The sequence below is a fragment of the Maniola hyperantus genome, chromosome 25 (assembly GCF_902806685.2).
Source record: "Maniola hyperantus chromosome 25, iAphHyp1.2, whole genome shotgun sequence".
Lineage (NCBI taxonomy): Eukaryota > Metazoa > Arthropoda > Insecta > Lepidoptera > Nymphalidae > Maniola > Maniola hyperantus.
Genome location: NC_048560.1, coordinates 6,907,805 through 6,931,215, shown reverse-complemented (window position 1 = coordinate 6,931,215; position 23,411 = coordinate 6,907,805). Strand labels below are relative to the sequence as shown.

Sequence of the window (23,411 nt, the reverse complement as noted above, 5' to 3'; positions counted from 1 at the left end):
ATACAAACCTATACATACACACATACATTGACCGCCAAAATCATAACCCTTTGGTTTTGCCGTAGTCGAGTAAAAACATCAATTCAAATTTCTTTATTGCGAATCTGGGTAAACAGTGGAGATGTTACAAAAACAAAAAGGTACAGACAAATTCTACCTATTAGCATGCAATATGTTATGATATACCTAACAACGTGTACATAGTTTTGATAAAATTAGTCAGTCACATTAAATAATTAGTCACAATTTTTTTTTAAATAATAGTATTACAAATGTCAAAAATTAAAATAAAATTAAAACTTTTCTAAAAGGTAATCAGTAATCGAGTAATATGTCTTTTCTAACAGTAGTTTTTTCAATTTTCTCTTAAATAAAGGAAGTTACCTTTTCCATCAATGGAAAAGGTAAAGTACAAGTCTTACCAATGAGATTTACAGCCGCACTCGGATTCGCTAATCGTTACTAAAAATTGAGTTAAATCGAGACAGATTTATGTGAGAGATATAGCTCTGTCTCGTTTTAACTAAATTTAAGTAACGAATAAGCGACTCTGAGTGCGGCAGTAAGACACAGAGATGCTAGCCAAAATTCAAATTCTTAACCCAAGCTTAACAAAGTAACGTATCTCGCATAGTCTTAAGAGTCAATAGAAAAGTTGAAACGCATATTTACATTTTTAAAATCTCAAGCCCGACTAAAAGACAGGCGAACATCCGAGGCGCGAACTAAAATATTTATAAAATGAAAGAAAGACGCGAGAGTTGAGACAGGCAACGGGGCAAAAAGAAAATGCACTTTCCACACGAAAAATAAAATAAATATTGAGTCGACCCACTCTTTGTGTATGCGGAAAAGCGACCGACAAGATGTTATGTTAAAATTTAACTCTTACTTATGCTACAAGAGAGCTTTTGAAAGGTGCAACATGGGATTTGAAGATTTAAAATAATCTAAATATTAAAAGGAAAAGGTGACTGACTGACTGACTGACTGACTGACTGACTGACTGATTGACTGACTGACTGATCTATCAACGCACAGCTCAAACTACTGGACGGTTCGGGCTGAAAGGCATGCAGATAGCTATTATGACGTAGGCATCCGTTAAGAAAGGATTTTTGAAAATTCAACTCCTAAGGGGTTGAAATAGGGGTTTGAAATTTGTGTAGTTCACGCGGACGAAGTCGCGAGCATAAGCTAGTCTGGACATAGGTATTTTTTTATTTTTAGGCTTAAATTAAAAAGGAAAAAATTATCACTTCGTTGTCTGTCTGTCAAGAAATATATACTATAGGGTACTTGCGAAACTGTGTTTGTTTGTTGGTTTGTCCTTCAATCACGTCGCAACGGAGCAATGGATCGACGTGATTTTTTATATGGGGTATAGTTTAAGACCTGTAGAGTGACATAGGCTACTTTTATCCCGGAAAATCAAAGAGTTCATACGCGTGGATTTTTAAAAACCTAAATCCACGCGTATGAAGTCGCTGGCATCAGCTAGTAGATCACAAAACCATCATAAACCAACTAGCTAACAAAAAAAGAGGGGAAAAAGAACCAAATCACTATCATTAACTGGTAACATTGATTATGAACACAAAAAGTCAGCCATTTACCCAATTTCACGGCACGTTGGTATAATCGGGCAACACTGAATAACTTAGCGCGTGCGATATGCCATTTAGGTGAGCAACGGAGCGAAACTTTATGGCCATATTGAGCATATTTCTGTTAACTAGTTTTTTCTTGCAACTTTGTTCCTTTTATCTTAAATTATTTTGGTGTATCACTTGCTTTAACGATGAAGGAAACATCGTGAGGAAACCTGCATGCCTGAGAGTTCTCAAAGGTGTGTGAAGTCTGCCAATCCGCACTTGGCCAGTGTGGTAAAACTATGGCCAAACTTTTCTCATTCGGAGAGGAGACGCCGTACTCTGTAGTGAGCCAGCAATCAGATTACCCTTATTATAAATGCGAAAGTGTGTTTGTTTGTTGGTTTGTCCTTCAATCACGTCGCAATGGAGCAACAGATCAACGTGACTTTTTGCATGGGTATAGATAAATACCTAGAGAGTTACATTACTTTTGCTACTTTTTATCTCGAAAAATCAAAGAGTTCCCATGGGATTTTCAAAAACCTAAATCCACGTGTACGAAGTCGCGCGCATCAGCTAGTGGGTTCATAATGATGATGAAGATGATAATGACACGTCACGTTAATAAATTTGAAAAGTAACGAACTAATAAGTCACACTATGTATGTAAAACAAAACGGTGATATAATGATGATTATATCAACGCTATTTTCTCGCTCCGTCGCGCGTCGCGTGCCCAACTACCATATCGCACGGTAACCGATTCAGTGTTACCTGATCATTATCTATTTGCCGACAAATAAGGTAAATGTGTGGTTTTTATTGAGTTAATGAATGGGTTTTAGTGACTTAAGTGAGTTAGTGAGTTTCACTACCCATATTATAAATGCGAAATTGTATTTGTTGGTTCGTCCCAACGGAGCAATGGATTGACGTGATTTTAGGTACTGAAAGATAGGGTACTTTTTATCCCGGAAAATTAAAGAGGACTTTGTCCGCGTGGACTACACAAATTTTGGTCGTGGTCACGACGTGACTGCGGTGCTGCGAGCTGTCAAGGGCATTAGCGAACTACCCTCTTTCTTGTTCTTTTCGCTGGAACTTCACGAGGTGTCCGGCAAATATCGACAATATTTATGTTGAATATATGTTGAAATATCGACAAATAAAAACGCCAAATTTTTATCTACATTAAAAAATGTCAGCACCATTTCAGATTACCGCGACAGAATCCTACATTTTGTGATGTCAGGAGATATCAGACTATTCTATAATTGATAATGGAGGGAAATAACACATAATCTTCTCGTAATGAATATTATAATGATACCACCTTATACTTTTATCACTTCACAATTCCACTTTTCACCTTTACACTTCACTTGCTAAAAATCAACTGCCAGAGCGAGCCGGCTCAACGCCCCGCACTTTCTCTGACCACCTCCATCGCTTTTATATGCCAAATTTATGATTGGTTGAGAGAGCCGCCTCGCTCTGTCAGGTGACGTCACATCCAGTATTAATTTTACAATAATCAATTACATTTATTCTTACTGATTAAGTTCTTATTATATAATATATATATTTATATTTATCATTCTTACTGATGCTTATCATAGAGTTATTACACAGAAGTTGTATTTGAGGAGTAATCTAACCAGTGTTGCTGACAAATATATCATTAAACCACGAAATAAGCTTGAAATCATAAGTGAAGCCTTATTTGTATGATATGATATGATAAGAATGGATTGATTGAGCTAGTTTCATTATATTATGTAGAAGGTAGGTAGAAGTAGCTTGTCGCCAAAACATAATAATAACTTGATACAGAACGTAGCTTGTTGAGTTGTAACAAAAGCGTGCAATATCTCATTGTAATAACTTTGCATTGTCCGCTACCTATTGTTACGTGTAAGCTAGATGTATTGGGTATCAACCTCCGCCATTTTATATATGTATGTTTTACACAATATACTATGTTAATTGAGTGGGCGTGTGTCATTCGCAACTATTGAATGAAGATATCTAAATATATAAAAGGAATAGGTGACTCCTATTTATAAATCTGGAACAAAAACAGACCCTAGCAACTATCGACCCATCTCTGTACTCCCAGTATTGTCCAAAATTTTTGAGAAAATATTTTACAATCGGCTAGAATCCTACTTGAACTCCATTGATTATCTATATCCCAAACAATACGGATTTAGATAGAAATCCAACACATTGTCTGCTACTGTTGACGTAGTATTAGACTGTCCTCAACTATTGAGCAGCTTTAAATTTAAGGTTCCTGTCCATTATCCACGTAAACCCATTACACCACTTTGTCCCCCGTTGCGTAGAACTGTCCTTCGCGCCAATTCTCCTGTCTCAAGATTGTGTAAAACTCTTAACCACCACAGCTCTGTCATTGACATTAATTCTGACTCTTTGTATAGGTTTCGGGAAAAGATCTTTGTATATTGGAAGTCTTGAGTCTTATCTGTAATTGATGTATGCATTTTTATTTTGTCACATATGTTTGTAAATGTTGTATTAACTTATAATTGGCGACTACATTTAGTTAGTTATATTTTCAGAATTAAGTTTTTTTTTTAATGTATTAGTGTAAGTAGCCGTAAGTTAATTTAATAAATAAAAAAAAAAGTAACTAAAATAAAAAATAATATAGACGCCAAAAAAATTGCCCTGGGCATATTCATAGATCTAAAAAAAGCTTTCGACACGGTTAGCCACAAAATTCTTCTACACAAAGTAAAAGATATAGGTATCACCGATAACGCTAACAAAATTTTTGAATCCTACTTCACTGATTGTTTTCAAGTAGTGAAGATTGGTGAATACCAAAGCAAACAGAAATTAATAACATATGGAGTTCCTCAGGGCTCGATTCTAAGATCTATATTGTTTCTGATGTATAGTATAAGAAATACAATTGCGGCATTTCTGTGATTCAAAAGATTTCGTCATGTTATGCCTTAACTTTTTAGGGCTCCGTACGTCAAAAAGAAAAATGAACCCTAATATATTATATACTTACTTCGTTATCTGTTTGTCTGTCGTATCTGTCAAGACAAGAGGAGTCATAACCTATTACTGTTTCTTAAAACGTTGTTTGTGTTCCTCCTCCTCCTACTCCTTGTTCAAAAGTAATATATTTAATGTCTTCTTTGCCCCTCACACGACTCTCACGATAAGCTTTGACGTTGACTTTCCTCATTTTCGCCTCTTTGCGGAATTTTCGCGAAAAGTATAAGAAATACAGTGGAATTCCCGCGGGCGACGCATTTCTGTGATTCGAGAGATTACGTAATGTTATGCCTTCACTTTTAACCTACTTTTTTAAGGTTCCGTACGTTTAAAGGAAAAACGGAACCCTTATTGGATAGGTCTGCCAATCCGCACTTGGCCAGCGTGGTAGACTATGGCCAAACCCTTCTCACTCTGAGAGGAGACCTGTTCTCTGTAGTGAGCCGGTGATGGGTTGATCATGATGATGATGATATAGGATCACTTCGTTGCCTGTCTGTCTGTCTGTTGATATGGCAACCGGGGTTTGAGGCGGGGGGACGCCCCGCACACCCGCACGTCACCCGCGCTCGCCCGCACCGAGTTGAACTCGTGAAATCTGAAAATTTTACGAGTTGACTATTTATTTGCCTTTTTGAAATTTTTCTCCGTTAATTATACTACGTGAGGTCGAGAGTTTAATTTCTTTTCTTTTTGAGTTGGAGATTTTTAATTTATTTTCAACGTTTAACGTGGATTTTGTAGGTCTTAAGGTGGATTACTCCAAGATTTATTAGAAAGTTTACAGTTAAGGTGGAAGAAACAAACTCACATACATACACTGAAAATATTACACTCGTGTACGAACGTCGTGTAACAGAAGCACAATAACCATCCAAAACTATTATTATAACTAGCTTATGCCCGCGACTTCCTCCGCGTTCGCAAATTTTCAATCCCCTATTTAACCTCTTTGGGGTTGAATTTTCAAAAATCCTTTTTAAGCGGACGTCTACGTCAACTATCTGCATGGCAAATTTCAGGCTGATGCGTCCAATAGTTTGAGCTGTGCGTTGATTGATCAGTTAGTCAGCTTTCCCTTTTATACATATACTAGCTTATGCTCGCGACGTCGTCCGCGTGGACTACACCAAACCCCTATTTCGCCCCCTTAGGGGTTGCATTTTCAAAAATCAACGCACAGTTCAAACTACTGGACGGCGGCGGGCTGAAATTTGGCATGCAGATAGCTATTATGACGTAGGCATCCGCTAAGGAAGAATTTTTAAAAATTCAACCCCTAAGAGGGTGAAATAGGAGCTTGAAATTTGTGTAGTCCACGCGGACGAAGTCGCGGGCGTAAGCTAGTTTAAGATAAAAGTAAAGACTTAATTTTGCCAGGTATTTATTTATTTATTTTAATTATTTTTATTATTCATGTACCAAAAATTGTAGTTACAAAGTAATAATAAATTAAGTTACATCGGAAATGCTTATCTCTAAACAGAGATTTCTTCCAGCTTCCCATTCAAGGTTGTGAGTAAGGCGTATAAACGCTTTAGGGAATTTGTCACTGTCTCTTAAACTATTTTTTTTTAATGAAACGAATCAAATCAAGAGTTAAATTCGCCGCCGGCTGCAGCGTGCCTTTATTGGATTGGATTCACCTTTATCCGATGGTGGAAATAAACGGAAAACAAAAATGTTACAATATTGAATTTTACTATCTGCCGATCAGATAACGGCTTTGCTACAGACTTTTTAATACGCTATCAAAACGTTTTTAGGGTTCCGTACCTCAAAAAGAAAAACGGAACCCTTATAGGATCACTTTGTTGTCTATCTGTCCGTCAAGAAAACCTATAGGTTACTTCCTGTTGACCTAAAATCATGAAATTTGGCAGGTAGGCAGGTCTTATAGCATAAGTAAAGGAAAAAATCTGAAAACCGTGAATTTATGGTTCACATCGTAAGAAAAAAATTAAAATGTGTTAATGAACAAATAAATAATACCTATTTACTACTTTCAAAGTAAGATTAAGTACTATACCAAGTGGGGTATCATAGGAAAGGGCTTTACCTGTGATACATTATAAAACTGATTTCTATTCGAGCCTCAATAGCTCAACCGGTAAAGGAGTGGACTGAAAACCGAAAGGTTGACGGTTCAAACCCCGCCCGTTGCACTATTGTCGTACCTACTCCTAGCACAAGCCTGACGCTTAGTTGGAGAGGAAAGGGGAATATTAGTCATTTAACATGGCTAATATTCTTTAAAAAATATATATATATGCGTGCTTTATAGTTTTTAATTTATCGTGCGAAATAGCGAAAAAAATAACCGAATACGGAACACTCGGTGCGCGAGTCTGATTCGCACTTGCCGGGTGTTGAAAACATGGCAGTGTATGGAATGATAGTTTTTAATTACTTAAATATATAATTATAATAAATATTTAAACAACTCAGTACAGTAATCAACTCTCTGGAATCCTGACCCCTAAACTAGGAAATCTCGTGTCTTAGGAATGTATTGATATTAGATAGATAGCCCAAAGGATTAGCGAGCTGCTATTGATTGATGAATTTACTAATCACTAGATAATGCCTACAACTACGGCTGCGTTTTTTTTTTAATTTATTTATTCTTATTAATTGTACAGGTTTCTTACATTTCTATCTCGCCAAACTTGTGGGCCAGTTTGTTGGCGATTGGGCGCTCTTAATAATAGGCGTGGTTTCAGTTTTTAAAATCCCGAGAGATCTCTTTGATTTTCCGGTATAAAAAGTAGCCTTTGTCACTCTGCAGATTTTTAACTATGTATATCCATACTTAAAACAAGTCAAGAGTGAATAGGCATCTTCTAGGCATCTTAGGCGGCATCATCACTCGCCACCAGGTTTGATTGCAGCCAAGCGCTAGTCTATAAATTTAAATTTAAAAAAACGCGTTGATTCGCGTGATTTAGGTTTTTAAAATCTTTGGAATTTGCATGGAGTTCTTCAAATTCTATCTTTGTGGGGAATCTTCATTACGTAGGAAACCTACACAAATAAATGTATGAATGAATAAATATATATACTTTTATTGTACACCACAAAAATTAGTACAGAGAACACACGTAAAAAAGCAAAATCATTTTTTTTTCATTAAAAAAAACTAAGTCAGAAAAAAAAACAAAGCAAAACAAAAATATAGGCGGGCACAAAGTTTTAGTTGATAGCTGTGTTGTGTTAGTCAGATTTTCCTTTCATATAGATGAAGACGGTTGCAACTGAGTTTCGTGATCAGCACGAATCCGAGTATAAAATACAGTTTTCTATCTCAACAAACACAGACAAATTGTCATTTTCTAGACAAGAAATTCCATTACAGAAATGTAAACATATGACACAACGAGACTATTTTATTATTCCTATCCTATTCCCAGGAATAGGAACCTGTCTCACATAAAAATATGGCCGCCAAAAAAGTACATGTTCGAGAGAAAAAAAACTCGAATCTTTTAAGGAAATTATTTTCGCGAGCAAAAAGAAAAGCGTTTAATAATTCAGAGTTTTCTCCAGAATGGAATCTCTTTTATAATTTTTTCTAGAGATAGGAAGTTGGTGAATGAAAGATAAAAATGAACTACATTAAGTACTAGATGATGCCCACGACTTCATCCGCGTGTATACAGGGTTACAGGAAAATAGGACACGATCCCGTTAAGGGGTTATAGTACAGGGCGTTAGCTATCAAACGACCCCTAAAGTGCTTATGCAAAAGTGTATCGTTTTCTAGTAAGGATAGTGGGGCGATGACGTAACGTGACGGACGTCCCAGTCGGCCATAAATTTCTTAAATTCACGTGAGCTATAGGCAGTCGAATTGTCTGTTATGAGTTCTAGAGGAATGCCGTGGCGTGCAAATTGCTCTCTTAAAAAATTTATCACCGATGTACTACTCAAATTCATAATCATTCCTACTTCAACATAGTTCGAAAAATAATCTATTAAAATAATATAATGTTTCTTCTTGTATTCGAATATGTCTGAAGTCTGAACCTAACTTTTGCCACGGTATATTCGGTAAGTAATGTTGGTTCAGAGGCGCGACTCGCGGAGTCGGCGCATGCAGTGCGCACGCTTCGCATCCCCGCACGGCACGCTCGACGTCACGAGACATGCCGGGCCAGTGCATGACGTCGCGCGCCCGCCGCTTGCAGCGATCTATGCCTAAATTTCCCTCATGTACTTTGTCCAGCATTAACTTACGTAAGCGTTGAGGTATATCGGCCTCAATGACGAAGACGCGAACACGCGAACTACATGGCGCCGCATGATAAAAAAAAGCCGACCCCGCGTAACGGGATAAGGCGAGGACAAAGAAGAAGAAGCGTTGAGGTATATGCAGGACGTCACTTTTAAAAATCAAACCATTCGCATAGTGCAGTGCATTTCTATATTGCCAAAATAATCGGAGATTTTCGTTAAAATTCTTTTTATGTTTCGGCCAACCGTTAACTATATAGGAAATTAGTGATTTGCTTTCAGGATCGCTATCAATATGTTTTTAACGAGTTCTAATTTTTCGTTTCTTTACTTATTGACTTATTTATTATAACTACTATTCTTTCGTTTGTTGATCTGCCAAATTCTGTTCTCCGTCGCGGCGAGATCGGCTTCAGCAACAGCATGCTGAGGCGTCTCTTGCGATCTTCTACCGATATCTCTTGCAAGGCTTGCACTAACTCGTCTTTACGTCGTATTAAGTAGTTGGTGAGTACATTCTCCATGTTCTTGGTTGTTTCAAGGTTCATCCTTTGACTGAAGGCTTCCTTATTTTCTTGTGTCAGTTTTCGGATGGCGTCGTTTAGTTCATCTATCTTGCCTTGATCGGCTGTTGAGAGTTGTTCCATTAATTCTTGATGCAGTTCCGACTCGAGCCTTTCCTTGGTTGCCTGCATGGCCTCAAGGCTGGAACGACACTGGGCCAGCACGCGCTCCTTGCGCCCACGGAACAGATCTATGGAAGCTAGCTCCTCCTTCATTAGCCAAGGATGTCAGCTTTTCCTTGGTCACATATGTCGCCACTACATAATATTTGTCGTATATTTTCCGCCGTCTGCATACACCCCGCCATAACCTTAATGTTCGTCTCAGTCTTGTTGTTCTTGTCGCAGCGTCGCCAGTTCATCTTCGAGCGTGGAGATAACATTTTCACAAATAAGCTACCTGCTTAAGAAGTCCCTCCCTATAATTGAACTAAAAGAGCTAAAAGAACTAAAAGAGTCACAACTCTGTACCAAAAGATTCACATCTCTGTTCTTTTCACTGAACAATTTCGTACGTCTCTACAATTTTTTCCGCCTCCGCATCGCCGGGCTATCTGCAGATAAGCTTTGACATTGACTTTCGCTTTCGTCTTTTTGCGGAATTTTCGCGAAACGGTGTACAAATATACCGAGCTGCGTCGAGATTAAGTAAAAAGATCTGTTTCGTGTTCCAGAAATAATATCGTTGATATATTTTTTATCTCGATGTTTACTTTTTCACATCCACGTAGTATTTATGATTAAACTATAATATAATGCCCGCGACTTTGTCCGCGTGGATTTAGGTTTTTAAAATTCCCGTGGGAACTCTTTGATTTTCTGGGATAAAAAGTAGCATAATATGTCTTTCACCAGGATGCAAGCTATATCTGTAAAAAAATTCATTACAATCGGTTGAACGGATGGGCCGTGATAGGCTAGCACAGACAGACAGACAGACTGACACAGACACACTTTCGCATTTATAATATTAGTATGGATAAAAGGAAAAGCTTACTGACTGATCTATGAATGCACAGCTCAAACCACTGGACGGATCGGGCTGAAATTTGGCATGCAGATAGCTATTTTGACGTAGACATCCGCTAAGAAAGAATCTTTAAAAATTCAACCCTTAAGGGGGTAAAATAGGGGTTTGAAATTGATGTATTCCACGCGGTCGAAGTCGCGGGCATAAGCTAGTTTATGAATAAATTAACGAAAATATATAAGAAACTAACTAATCTACCCGGCTTGGCTCAGGTGAAGTTTGAAATACCTATAGGTACCTATATTATATATCTACTCAATAATATGTAGCCTACGTTATGCCTGGATAAAGTTTCTAATGGTGAAAGAATTATTAAAATCCCACGTCTGGGCAAAGGTTCCAATCCCGAAGAAATTCACAAAGCAAAGAATTTTAAAATCTACTTTACCAAAAGAACGGGAATTAAATCCTCAACCCGAGGAAGTACATAATTAACGGGGAAAATTTCTAAAAAAACGGACCAATTATAGCGAAGCCAAATACCAAGACGTGAAATTTCAGATTTTACGAGTTCTGTTGTTTAACTGCGAGTCGAAATGGGGTTTTTTTACTCTTGGATATAAAAATGGGACGGTAGATTAGTGGTTAAGACGTCGGTCGGGGTTCGATTCCCGGGATCTTCGAGACTTCAGTCCCAAAGAAAACCTGAGGAGGTAAGTTCATAATTTAACGGAGAAAAGTTCAAAAAACGGCAGAAATTATCCCACCTATAAATTTTGAATATAAAAAAGAAAGCTACTTTTTATTTTTAAAAAACCTCTTTAAGTAACCTAGAACAATATCAATGCTTTTAAAATAATTTCTCAATATTTATCATTTGTGCTATTAAAATAACTTCTGGTTTAATCCATTAAAATACCATTGAATATTCAATCGTAAAATTCATGGAAGGAACAGTAAAAAATCCGCTAGAAATTAAAAAGCTATTTTTTTTTAATCAACTTAATAATAATAATAAATAATAAATAAATAATTTTTATTTCAGGCAATGAAAATACAACCCATAACAATATACACAGTATGAAGCGGATTAAATTACTATTAGAATTGATTAGAATATAATATAAATGTAAAAAATGGAGCTAACAATTTAAAAAACTAATCTAAGTAAAGGTGTTATTGTCGCACCGATGCAGGTTGGACCAATGTTTTGTAAAAGGATTACTAAGATCCTCTACAACAGCACACAAGATAGCGTTTGTACTGTGTGTCAGTCTTTTCCAGAAGGATGCCGTCCTTGCTCGGAGTATGGCGAAGAAGTCAGGGACTCTTGCAGCAGCAAACATAGCTTTAGCACTGCAGAAACGCGGGTGCTTCATTAGGATGCGGAAGGCGTTGTTATATTGTACCCTAAGTGCATTATAGCTGCGCTTGGTAAACTTTGTCCACAGCTGACATGTGTAGAAACATTGACAAAAAGCTTTAAATAACGTCACCTTCACATCATCAGAGCAACGAGCGAATCTGCGCGCTATCATGTTAGCCCGTACCGAAAGAGCCCTGCGCTCCCTCTCCACATCTCTGTCATCTTTTATGTCTTCTGATAAAATATGGCCCAAATATTTAAAGCTCTTAACAACCCGAACCGACGACCCATTCAGATATACCGGCGGAACGGTCTCCGGACCCTTGCCCGCTTTGAAGACGAGCATTTCAGTTTTTGCTACATTATATTTGAGAGCATGTTCTGTAGCAAACTGCTCACAAATATTGAGCAGTTTCCTAAGTCCATTTATTGAGGGGCTGAGGAGCACCATGTCATCAGCGTAGCTCAAATTGTTAACACAGATGTTACCAATATGGCAACCGACTTTGGTACTTCTCAGCCTCCCAATAAGGTCATTGATATAAAGGTTAAATAGGTCCGGAGACGTTAGCCCTCCTTGACGAACGCCACACTCTAGTCTGTATTCACTAGAGAGTGCATCGCCCCATTTTACGTAGTTAGTTTGGTTCTCGTACCAAAATCTCCACAGATTCATTAATTCTTTTGGTACGTGTCTATCAAGTTTACGCCATAGTATTTTGTAATTAACGAGGTCAAATGCCCGGCTTAGATCTAGAAAACATGCATATACTGAAGTATCTCTATTAACATAATAGTTTACAGTATATTTGAGACTTAAAATAGCCGAATCTGTGGAGAGTCCGGCACGAAAACCAAACTGAGCATCGTCAATATTAAAATTCCTGGTCAGTTCGGGTTGTAAGAGCCTTTCCAAGATTTTTCCGACCACAGTACCTAACGATATGGGTCTATAGTTGGTAAGGTTAGACAGATCGCCGGTTCTATTTTTTACGATGGGGGCTACTACCGTTTTCATAAGGCCCTGTGGTAAATAACTGTGGTAATTAACTTAACCCAAAGAGTACATAATTAACGGAGAAAAATTCAAAGAACGGCAGTAATTATCACCTAAATAAGAAAGACGTAAAATTTTCAGATTTTACGAGTCGCTGTACAACTGAAGTTTCCACATCGTAAAGTTTATCGTGACCCCCATAAATCTTGAATATAAAATGGAAAGCCCCTCGCGCAGTCGGAATGGAATGAACGGGTCAGTTTTACCACTTTTGTTAGTTTGATATTGACTGGGGGATGGAGATTTTGGGGAACTTTTGCAAATTAGTCGATCGAGCAAGTTGTTTATACGGGTTTTATTACGTTTTTTAGTGTGCCAGTACGAATTTATTTACTGAATTATTTATTTATGGAATAGTTACTTTAATGATATTCTTCTATGGATGATAATGGAATGAACGGCACAGATTTACCACTTTTGTTAGTTTGATATTGACTGAAGGATGGAGATTTTGGGTAATTTTTGCAAATTAGTCGATCGAGCAAGTTGTTTATACGGGTTTTTATAACGTTATTTAGTGTGCCAGTACGTAATTTATTTACTGAATTATTCATTTATGGAATAGTTACTTTAATGATATTCTTCTATGGATGATAATAGAATGAACGGGTCAGATTTACCACTTTTGTTAGTTTGATATTGACTGAAGGACGGAGATTTTGGGTAATTTTTGCAAATTAGTCGATCGAGCAAGTTGTTTATACGGGTTTTTATTACGTTTTAGTGTGCCAGTACGTAATTTATTTACTGAATTATTTATTTATGGAATAGTTACTTTAATGATATTCTTCTATGGATGATAATGGAATGAACGGCTCAGATTTACCACTTTTGTTAGTTTGATATTGACTGAAGGACGGAGATTTTGGGTAATTTTTGCAAATTAGTCGATCGAGCAAGTTGTTTATACGGGTTTTTATAACGTTTTTTAGTGTGCCAGTACGTAATTTATTTACTGAATTATTTATTTATGGAATAGTTACGTTAATAATATTATTTTTTATGGATGATGCTGGGATTTCGTCTGTATGGAGTTCAGGGTTTTAAAATTCCGCGGGAACTCATTGATTTTCCCTGATAAAAAGCAACCTTTATCAGACTGTGGAATATAAGCTATCTCTGTATAAGTCCCGCACATTGCTATTGCGCTGGAACCATGTCTCATTAACATCGAAATGACGTCATTTTAACGTCATCATCAGCTCGAAACTTCAGTCTGGTGCTGACGTCACTATAATGGAGTTATATTTTCTCGTCAAAATATTTATAAAAATTATCAGGTGGATACCTTTTTAATTCGTAATATTATATTAAACAAGTTATTTAAAAAGTTTTAAGAAAACCTCGATTTGAACTGCATCGAGTGTGTTGTTTTGAAAATGGCGCTATGTAGCCGCCATACTAAATTTTAATCCTATATCTCATACCAAATCTGTTAAGGCATTTAGAAGTTATGGTGGAAAAAATAAACTCACTTATATACATGAACTCTTCTTCTTTTCGAGTCGACAGTCACTTCAAATACGGGCAGCCCTAAAAGCCGCAACCGCAATAGCTCGGCCGGTAACCTTGTGTCTACTCCTTGTTCGTGCAGCATGTCGGGCACGCAGGCACGGTAATGTTATCTATACAGTATTCCAACTTCATACAAACGGACGAAACGCGAGCTATACCTACGCGCCTTGATCTCGCGGTGCAGCCAGTCGCGACTGTGCCGCAGTGACGAACGGACGGTGTTTATTTTTTAACAATAACCGCGCGAAAGTATTTTATTTGTTTATTTTTTTATTAGTAAGTATAGATAATATATAAAAAAAGTATATTTACAATCACAAAACTAAATGGAAACACAAAGTAGGCAAATGTAATTAAAATGCCGGAGGCGGGCAGCCCTATCGCATGTTTACGTACCGCGCTGCTGTAGGTATTTATTTCAAAGATACGGCCGAGTTACAATACTGTATGATAATATTACCGTGACGCAGGGCACCCCGTCATGTGCACAATGGTCTGACAAGACCTTACTTCATAGGATCATTTCTATAGTAAGCTCTTAACGAGACACACACATTGCGTGAGCCCGTTACATGAACTCTGAAAACATTACACTCCTTTTTGGGTTGTCGTGTAAAAATACTACTCCAAACGAAATCGCAGATAACCTTTAAGAATAATCACTAATGGTATTCCAGTGAATTGAAAATGAAGACTGTTCTCAAGATAAACATTTAAAGGACAAAAATCTTTTATCTTTTATATTCGTAAAAGATATCAAAAGAATCCCTTAAAACAGCGGCACAAGTGGGAAGTTATCGAGGAACTTGTAAGCCGCGGTATTGATTGATAGATCGCATTTCTTTCTTCAACTTTCCATATAACACGCTTTGTTCTTCTTTGGTCTAAATCTTTGCCTTTTCTCTACACACTGGTTTAAGTTTCGGCTAATATGCTTATTTAATTGGGAAACATAGTTAAAAAACGCGTCATATGCATCGCTTCGTCGAACAATAACAAAATTTCATATATACAATACAAAACGCTGCCGCTTAAACCCGTCTTTTTTTCATGCATTTAGTTAGTATATTTTTAAAACCTTGAATTTTTTAAAATGGAAAAATCTTCATTTTTCTACTGCATTAGTTAGAAACTGTGTTACAGTTGTTAACGCCCTCCTCCAGATGAGAAGTTACAAGAAGTTTCTTGCAAAAAAAAGTAAAATAAATATTTATTCTGTATGGCACGTCATACCTATCTTTGTTATTTCATCATCATCATCAGCCTGTTGGACATAGGCCTTCCCTAAATAGTGCCACCACACTCGGTGCTCAGCCTTCCTCGTCCAGTCACTTCCGGCCAGCCTCTTTATATCGTCGGTCCATCGTGCTGGAGGGCGTCCCACACTACGCTCGCTTAAACGCGGTCTCCACTCAAGGACTTTCCGGCTCCAACGGCCATCGCCTCTACGACCGTCATGACCTGCCCAATGCCACTTCAGCTTGCTAATAGTTTGGGCTATGTCAGTGACCTTGAATCTCCTGCGGATCTCCTCATTTCGGATCTTATCCCTCAGGGAAACTTCTGACATAGCCCTCTCCATAGCTCGCTGAGCGACTTTGCATTTGTGAACAAGGCCGTTTGCCAGAAGACGGGAAGAACACACTGGTTAAAGACTTTCGTCTTCAGGCATTGTTATTTGCGCAGTGTTTATTTTGTCAGTGTGTATCAGCGATCTAACAACGGGAGGTCGAATCATCAATCTTCAAACTCTTTGTTTGTTATCAAGTTTTTCTCCCAACTTCAGCGCAAGAATGGGGATTTGTATAATCAATACTGATTTTAATAAAATCAAAGTTTTCCCCAGCTGCTTTCATAAAGATACTTAGTGAATATAAATGTCTGTTTTTCTGTAAAACGTGTAAAAATTTAATAAAAGGTGTATAAAAAACTAGTTGTCCGCATGGTTTTTAATAACCCCGTGTGAAGTCTTTGATTTTCCGGCATAAAAAGTTGGCTATGTCAATTTCCGGGACGCATGCCACCTTTGTACCAAATTGCATTAAAATCGGTAAAATTGTTGGGCCGTGAAAAGCTAGCAGACAGACAGACATGATTTTTAAAAACCGAGGGCGGGTGGTGCATATCGCATTCTCCATGTTGCACCATACAGATTTGATCTGTTTTTTTGGTTCTTTGTATATCATGGATTTCAGCAAAATAACGCCTGCCTCGATACGAAAAATTAAGTGTTATTTCTTGTATGATGGTACGGAAATGGAGTTAGTGTACTTGGCTACAGTTAAGATGGAGGAAAATCTAATTTTCCGCACAAAATTGCTTATAATTCATAGTAATTTACACCAGACAACAGCTTTGTAGTGTAGTGCACTAAAAACATTCCAAGGTAAAACACAAGAGAGACTCGAGGGTATCCGGAGAATTTGCATGCTTTGTACTAAAATAACAAAGACGTGCGTAAATTTCTCGCGAAATTTCAGCAACTTACATGGAAACACAAAGTAAGGAGCGAGGCGAGAGCTTATCTGCTTTTACAAGGCAAGGAAGACATGAAACACGGGCACTGGGCTAAGGAAGGTACATTTTGATAGTAACCCATTGTGCTTTCGACTCACAATGTTAGTCACCTTTCTTAAGTTACCCATAGCTACTGTACCTACTCAGTTGGTGATTCTTTTTGCCCCCTATTTATCTAAATATATAAAAGGAAAAGGTGACTGACTGAATGACTGACTGATCTATCAACGCACAGCTCAAACTACTGGACGGATCGGGCTGAAATTTGGCATGCAGATAGCTATTATGACGTAGGCATCCGCTAAGAAAGGATTTTTGAAAATTCAACTCCTAAGGGGGTGAAATAGGGGTTTGAAATTTCGTAGTCCACGCGGACGAAGTCGCGAGCATAAGCTAGTCTAAATATATAAAAGGAAAACGTGGTTGACTGACTGACTGATCTATCAACGCACAGCTCAAACTACTGGACGGATCGGGCTGAAATTTGGCATGCAGATAGCTATTATGACGTAGGCGTCCGCTAAGAAAGGATTTTTGAACATTCAATCCCTAAGGGGGTGAAATAGGGATTTGAAATTTGTGTAGTCCACGGGGACGAAGTCGCGAGCATACGCTAGTTTTTCATAGAAATCTGGTAGCACTGATAGTAACTCTCTAACCTTTTACGGTTCACGAGATACAGATTGCTGACAAACGGACGGGCAGCGGAGGATTAGTTAATAAATAATTGAACACTTGAAAAGAGCAACCGCCGAGTTTCTTGCTGGTTCTTTTCGGTAGGAACGGCATTCCGAACAAGTGGTAAATTTGACGTTTCCAAAACACTAAAAGTTTACTTCAATAAAAATATATTCTAGTCTATTATATTCTCTTCCAATCTATTCTATTCTTTTATTTTCCACTAGCTGATGCCCGCGACTTCTTTCGCGTGTCTCTACCGAGTACTGGTCTCTTCTCAGAATGAGAAGGATTTGGCCATGTGCGGATGGGCAGACTTCACATACCTCTGAGAACATTATGAAGAACTCTCAGGCATGCACGTTTCCTACGATGTTTTCCTTCACCGTTAAAGCTAGTGATATTTAATTGCTTAAAACGCACATAAATCCGAAAAGTTAGAGGTCCGGGATCAAACCTCCGACCTCCCAAATAGGATGCGGACTAACCACTAGGCTATCGCGGCTTTTTTAAAATCCCGACTGTAATCCCTAAATAAGAACACGCTTAGCAACAACTTATGCATAACGTGCAAACACTTGTTTACATTTCATTCAGTCTGTTTGCGAGCCCAGGTTCCATAGGCGGCCAACTTAAGTGTGTTTATCAAAGAGAAATAAAAGCTTTGTAAAGCTTTTTATTTAGCTTGCTTAGCTTTTAAATAGCTTGACTTGAAATTAAGCATTCCGGTACCATACCGTGACCAAAGGGGTATGGGTTTAATAAAAACTGCCATACCCCTTCCAGCAGGGTGATTCGCTAACTCAGTTCCTAACACTGAATGATAGGCATGGAGCTCATTTTTTAATCCATTGAAGGTTTTCTACGAAAAAATATTTTGATATCACCCAGTGAAGCAGCAATGTAGAACTAACCAACCTCGGTGGCTATCATTTAGTGTTAGACACTGAGTTAGAGAATCACCTAGCTGGTTAGCTCGCTTCCATCTTAGACTGCATCATCACTTATCACCAGGTGAGATTGCAGTCAAGGGCTAACTTGTATCTGAATTTTTTAAAAAAAACACTGTTTGCGAGCCCAGGTTCTACAGGCGGCCAACTTAAGTGTGTTTATCAAAGAGAAATAAAAGCTTTGTAAAGCTTTTTATTAAGTGGAATTACAAAGCGTGAATAGCTTGACTTGAAATTAAGCATTCCGGTACGATACCGTGTAGAAACCAAAGGGGTATGGGTTTAATCTTCTTCTTTTCGAATCGACGCGGACGGTCACCTCAAATACGGGCAGCCCAATAAGCCGCAACTGCGATAGCTCGCTCAGGTGCAGGTTGTCAGGCAGTAGGGCACCCAGTCATGTGCGCAATAGTCTGCCGAATGCGGATGACCGCAGATGCACTCCGTATCATGTCCAGAGATGAAGCCCCACCTCGCTAAGTTAACCCTGGACTTCCCCACCCCTGCTCTGAGGTGGTTGAGCGACTTCCAGATAGGCCAGCTGAGGTAATGGGTTTCATAAAAACTGCCATACCCCTTCCAGGTTAGCCCGCTTCTATCTTAGACTGCATCATCACTTATCACCAGCTGAGATTGCAGTCAAGGGCTAACTTGTATCTAAATTAAAAAAAAATACTGTTTGCGAGCCCAGGTTCCATAGGCGGCCAACTTAAGTGTGTTTATCAAAGAGAAATAAAAGCTTTGCAAAGCTTTTTATTAAGTGGAATTACAAAGCGTAAGTAACTTGACTTGAAATCAAGCATCACATCAGGTGACCCGCCTGCTCGTTTGCTCGCTATCTCTATTTAAAAAAAAAAGCATTCCGGTACGATGCCATGTAGAAACCAAAGGGGTATGGGTTTAATAAAAACTGCCACAGCCTTCCAGGTTAGCCCGCTTCCATCTTAGACTGCATCATCACTTATCACCAGGTGAGATTGCAGTCAAGGGCTAACTTGTATCTGAATTAAAAAAAAAACACGGTTGCGAGCCCAGGTTCCATAGGCGGCCATCTTAAGTGTGTTTATCAAAGAGAAATAAAAAGCTTTGCAAAGCTTTTTATTAAGTGGAATTACAAAGCGTGAATAACTTGACGGTTAAAAAGAAACAATCTAAACTTCGCCGGATAAGTTTAATATTAAGTAGAAGTTAAAAGCTTTTTGGAATCGCTAAGTTAAAACCAATGTTTATTTTCAATTAAGTGTGTAGACCCGTAGACTCGTATATTTTCGTTAATCCTTGCCCGAGTGGTATATTTTGCAAAATAAACAACTCTGTCCAGTATGCGGCCAAAAGTGATGAACATCGATCTTTAGAAGGAGATAGCAGATTTGTAGAGAACTGTCTCGGTCGTTGAGTCCGACAAAACGTCATATGGGTATGAGTGACAGATACAATGGTCTACAAACCTGAAACGTCTGTGCTATGTGAAATGAAAGTGTGTTTGTTTGTTGGTTTATTGGTTTGTTAGTTTGCCCTTCAATTGATTGATTAATTGAATTGCAACGGAGCAACAGATCGACGTGATTTTGTACACGTGTCACTTTTTATCCCGGAAACTCAGAGTTTATTTTGTAAAAACTTATACATTGTATACACGCAGGCATCAGCTATAGAATAGAATAGAATAGAATGTTTTTTTATTCATGTAAACTTTTTAAAAGTGCTTATGAATAGTCAGGTAGTTTTAATTTACCACTGGTTCGGAATGCCGTTCCTACCGAGAAGAACCAGCAAGAAACTCGGCGGTTCCTCTTTTTAATTTACAATGTTATTATACCGTACTATACAAGCCATTGCAGCCCCGTGCATTGCTGGAGCGAGTCAAATCCAAGCTTTTTTATCATTTACATAGTCTGCGACTGTATAATATGCTTTTTTTAAGAGCATACTTTTAACACATTTTTTAAACTTGTGTAAAGGCAAGTCTAAAATTGCTTGTGGAATTTTATTATAAAATATTACACTCATTCCCACAAATGACTTTCGCACCTTCCAGAGGCGGAGCGCAGGAGTAGCTAGCTTATTTTTGTTTCTAGTTTGCCTATCATGGAGATCACTGATTTTTTTGTAACTGTGAATGTTTTGTCGTACAAAAATTATATTATTGTAAATATATTGGGAAGCTATAACTGTAAGAATACCTATTTCCTTAAATATCTCTCGTAGGGAATCGCGCGGTTTTAAATTATAAATTGCACGTCGACGCAGTTTATAATGCGTCGACTATAGTCTAGGAATATTTACGAAATGGGATAAATACCAATCGGAAAAAGGTAGGTAAGTAGGTAGGTACTCGTAGGTACTCCAAATCATCGGTATGTTTGCCACGCATCCCTCAGGAGATGTTAGCAGGAAAAAACGTGGAAAACGGGAGAAATTATTAATAAGCCATTGTTTCGGATGTTGTTTTCGTTCAATGATTTATATCGTGGCTTTATCTGCATCGCGTATATCATCCTTAACAGCAATAACTCAGAGTTACAGCAAGGAATATTGCTAACACTGTGTTTTTTGTTATGAAAATACTTGTTTATGAAGTCTATCTTATGTTTATGGTCGACGAACAATAATATAGTCAGTCTGACGAAATAAATCATAAATCATAAATCCTTTATTTTGCTAGAATACATGTCACAATGGTAGTTAATCTTTAAGGTAAGTAAGAATCAATGTAATTGGCCATTTCTGGCATGCAATTTTTTTTCTATTATAACACAATTAATAAAATCTAATAATTATTAGCATAGTTAAATTCATTAAATATTAATTATTTTTACAATCTAAGTGAAGTTTAATTCTATATATATTAAAGAAAGTTATCCATAGATACATAAGGCACTGATTCTGATCGCAACTAAATTTTTGAGTATTCGCGTCTTTTTCTCACCAATTTGATAAGAAAGGGACAGACAAACTTAATTTAATTGAAAATTACTGTCAAACCTCGTGACTTGAGGCGCCAGTCGTGGGCCTATTGTTTAAACGAGATGAACAAAATTATTATTGGATATGGAGAAGGAGATAGCAGATTTCTAGAGCATTGTCTCTGTCTTTGAGACCGACAAAACGTCATATAGGTATGAGTGACAGAGACAACGCTCTACAAAGCCGAAATGTCATTCTAATGCCCGATGTACATTACTTTCTGCCACGTAATGTACACTCCTTTTTTACCGACTTTCAAAAAGGAGGTGTTTTTTATGAACATTGTTTTTTTAAATCCTGACCTACACTTCCTTTTTTGGACAATCGTGTAAAGATTTTTTTTCAGTTATTTCAGAAACATACTAAGAATTCAACTTTTACAGTTGTAAAAGAGATACACATTAAAAATGCATTGAAGTTAAAATTTATGCACGAAAATTTGTTTCAAAGCGCGCGCAGAACCCCAGGCACAAGGCTAGTCATTAATATTTATACCTGCCTACTTTTAGGGTTCCGTACCCGAAGGGTGCCAACGCGACTCTATTACTAAGCCTTCGCTGTCCGTCCGTCTGTCAGCGAGCTGTGTCTCATGAACCGTAATAGGTAAAGAGTCGAAATTTTCACGGAATGTGTATATCTATTGCCGCTATGATAAAAATTAATAATAATAAATTCAAATGAGGAGTGAGAGAGGAGTGGGTACGGCAATAGTGCAATGGGTGAGATTTGAACCGCGGATCTTTCGGATTTAAATCGGTGCCTTAACCGTTGAGCTATTGAGATTCAAGATTCAAGATTCTTTATTTTGCAGAAACTTTTTTTTACAATGTTGTTTGATGTTTATAATTGCCCAGTAGAAATGTTTCACCTGTTGAGGCTCTACTCAATTCAAAATTTCAACTCTCTACCTATTAAAGTTCATGATACAATGAGTTACAAAGCGTAAGTAACTTGACTTGAAATCAAGCATCACATCAGGTGACCCGCCTGCTCGTTTGCTCGCTATCTCTATTTTAAAAAAAAAGCATTCCGGTACGATGCCATGTAGAAACCAAAGGGGTATGGGTTTAATAAAAACTGCCACAGCCTTCCAGGTTAGCCCGCTTCCATCTTAGACTGCATCATCACTTATCACCAGGTGAGATTGCAGTCAAGGGCTAACTTGTATCTGAATTTTAAAAAAAAACACGGTTGCGAGCCCAGGTTCCATAGGCGGCCAACTTAAGTGTGTTTATCAAAGAGAAATAAAAGCTTTGCAAAGCTTTTTATTAAGTGGAATTACAAAGCGTGAATAACTTGACGGTTAAAAAGAAACAATCTAAACTTCGCCGGATAAGTTTAATATTAAGTAGAAGTTAAAAGCTTTTTGGAATCGCTAAGTTAAAACCAATGTTTATTTTCAATTAAGTGTGTAGACCCGTAGACTCGTATATTTTCGCTAATCCTTGCCCGGATGGTATATTTTGCAAAATAAACAAGTATGCGGCCAAAAGTGATGAACATCGATCTTTAGAAGGAGATAGCAGATTTGTAGAGCACTGTCTCGGTCGTTGAGTCCGACAAAACGTCATATGGGTATGAGTGACAGATACAATGGTCTACAAACCTGAAATGTCTGTGCTATGTGAAATGAAAGTGTGTTTGTTTGTTGGTTTATTGGTTTGTTAGTTTGCCAATTTATTACAAATTTATACAATTAGTTTTTCAATTGATTGATTGATTGAATTGCAACGGAGCAACGGATCGACGTGATTTTTAGGGTTCCGTACCTCAAAAGGAAAAACGGAACCAACGGATCACTTTGCTGTCTGTCTGTCTGTCTGTCTGTCAAGAAACCTACAGGGTACTTCCCGTTGACCTAAAATCATGAAATTTGGCAGGTAGTTAGATCTTATAGCTGACATTTGGGGAAAAATCTGAAAACCGTGAATTTAGGGTTAGATCACACAAAAAAAATTAAATTG

At 37.8% G+C, this 23,411-nt stretch overlaps 1 protein-coding gene, 1 long non-coding RNA gene and 1 other non-coding gene across 3 annotated transcripts in view; all 3 read left to right on the top strand.

Moving 5' to 3' along the window:
* Nucleotides 1-23,411, top strand: part of sns (sticks and stones) — a 345,229-nt gene that overhangs the window by 119,966 nt on the left and 201,852 nt on the right. The window lies entirely within an intron of this gene.
* LOC138404102 (uncharacterized) lies at nt 11,511-12,036 on the top strand. The gene is made up of 2 exons (XR_011238205.1): nt 11,511-11,593; nt 11,672-12,036. It is a non-coding gene; the product is annotated as an uncharacterized lncRNA (long non-coding RNA).
* On the top strand, nt 14,836-14,918 carry LOC117994028 (small nucleolar RNA U3). The gene has a single exon (XR_004675301.1). It is a non-coding gene; the product is annotated as a small nucleolar RNA U3 (small nucleolar RNA).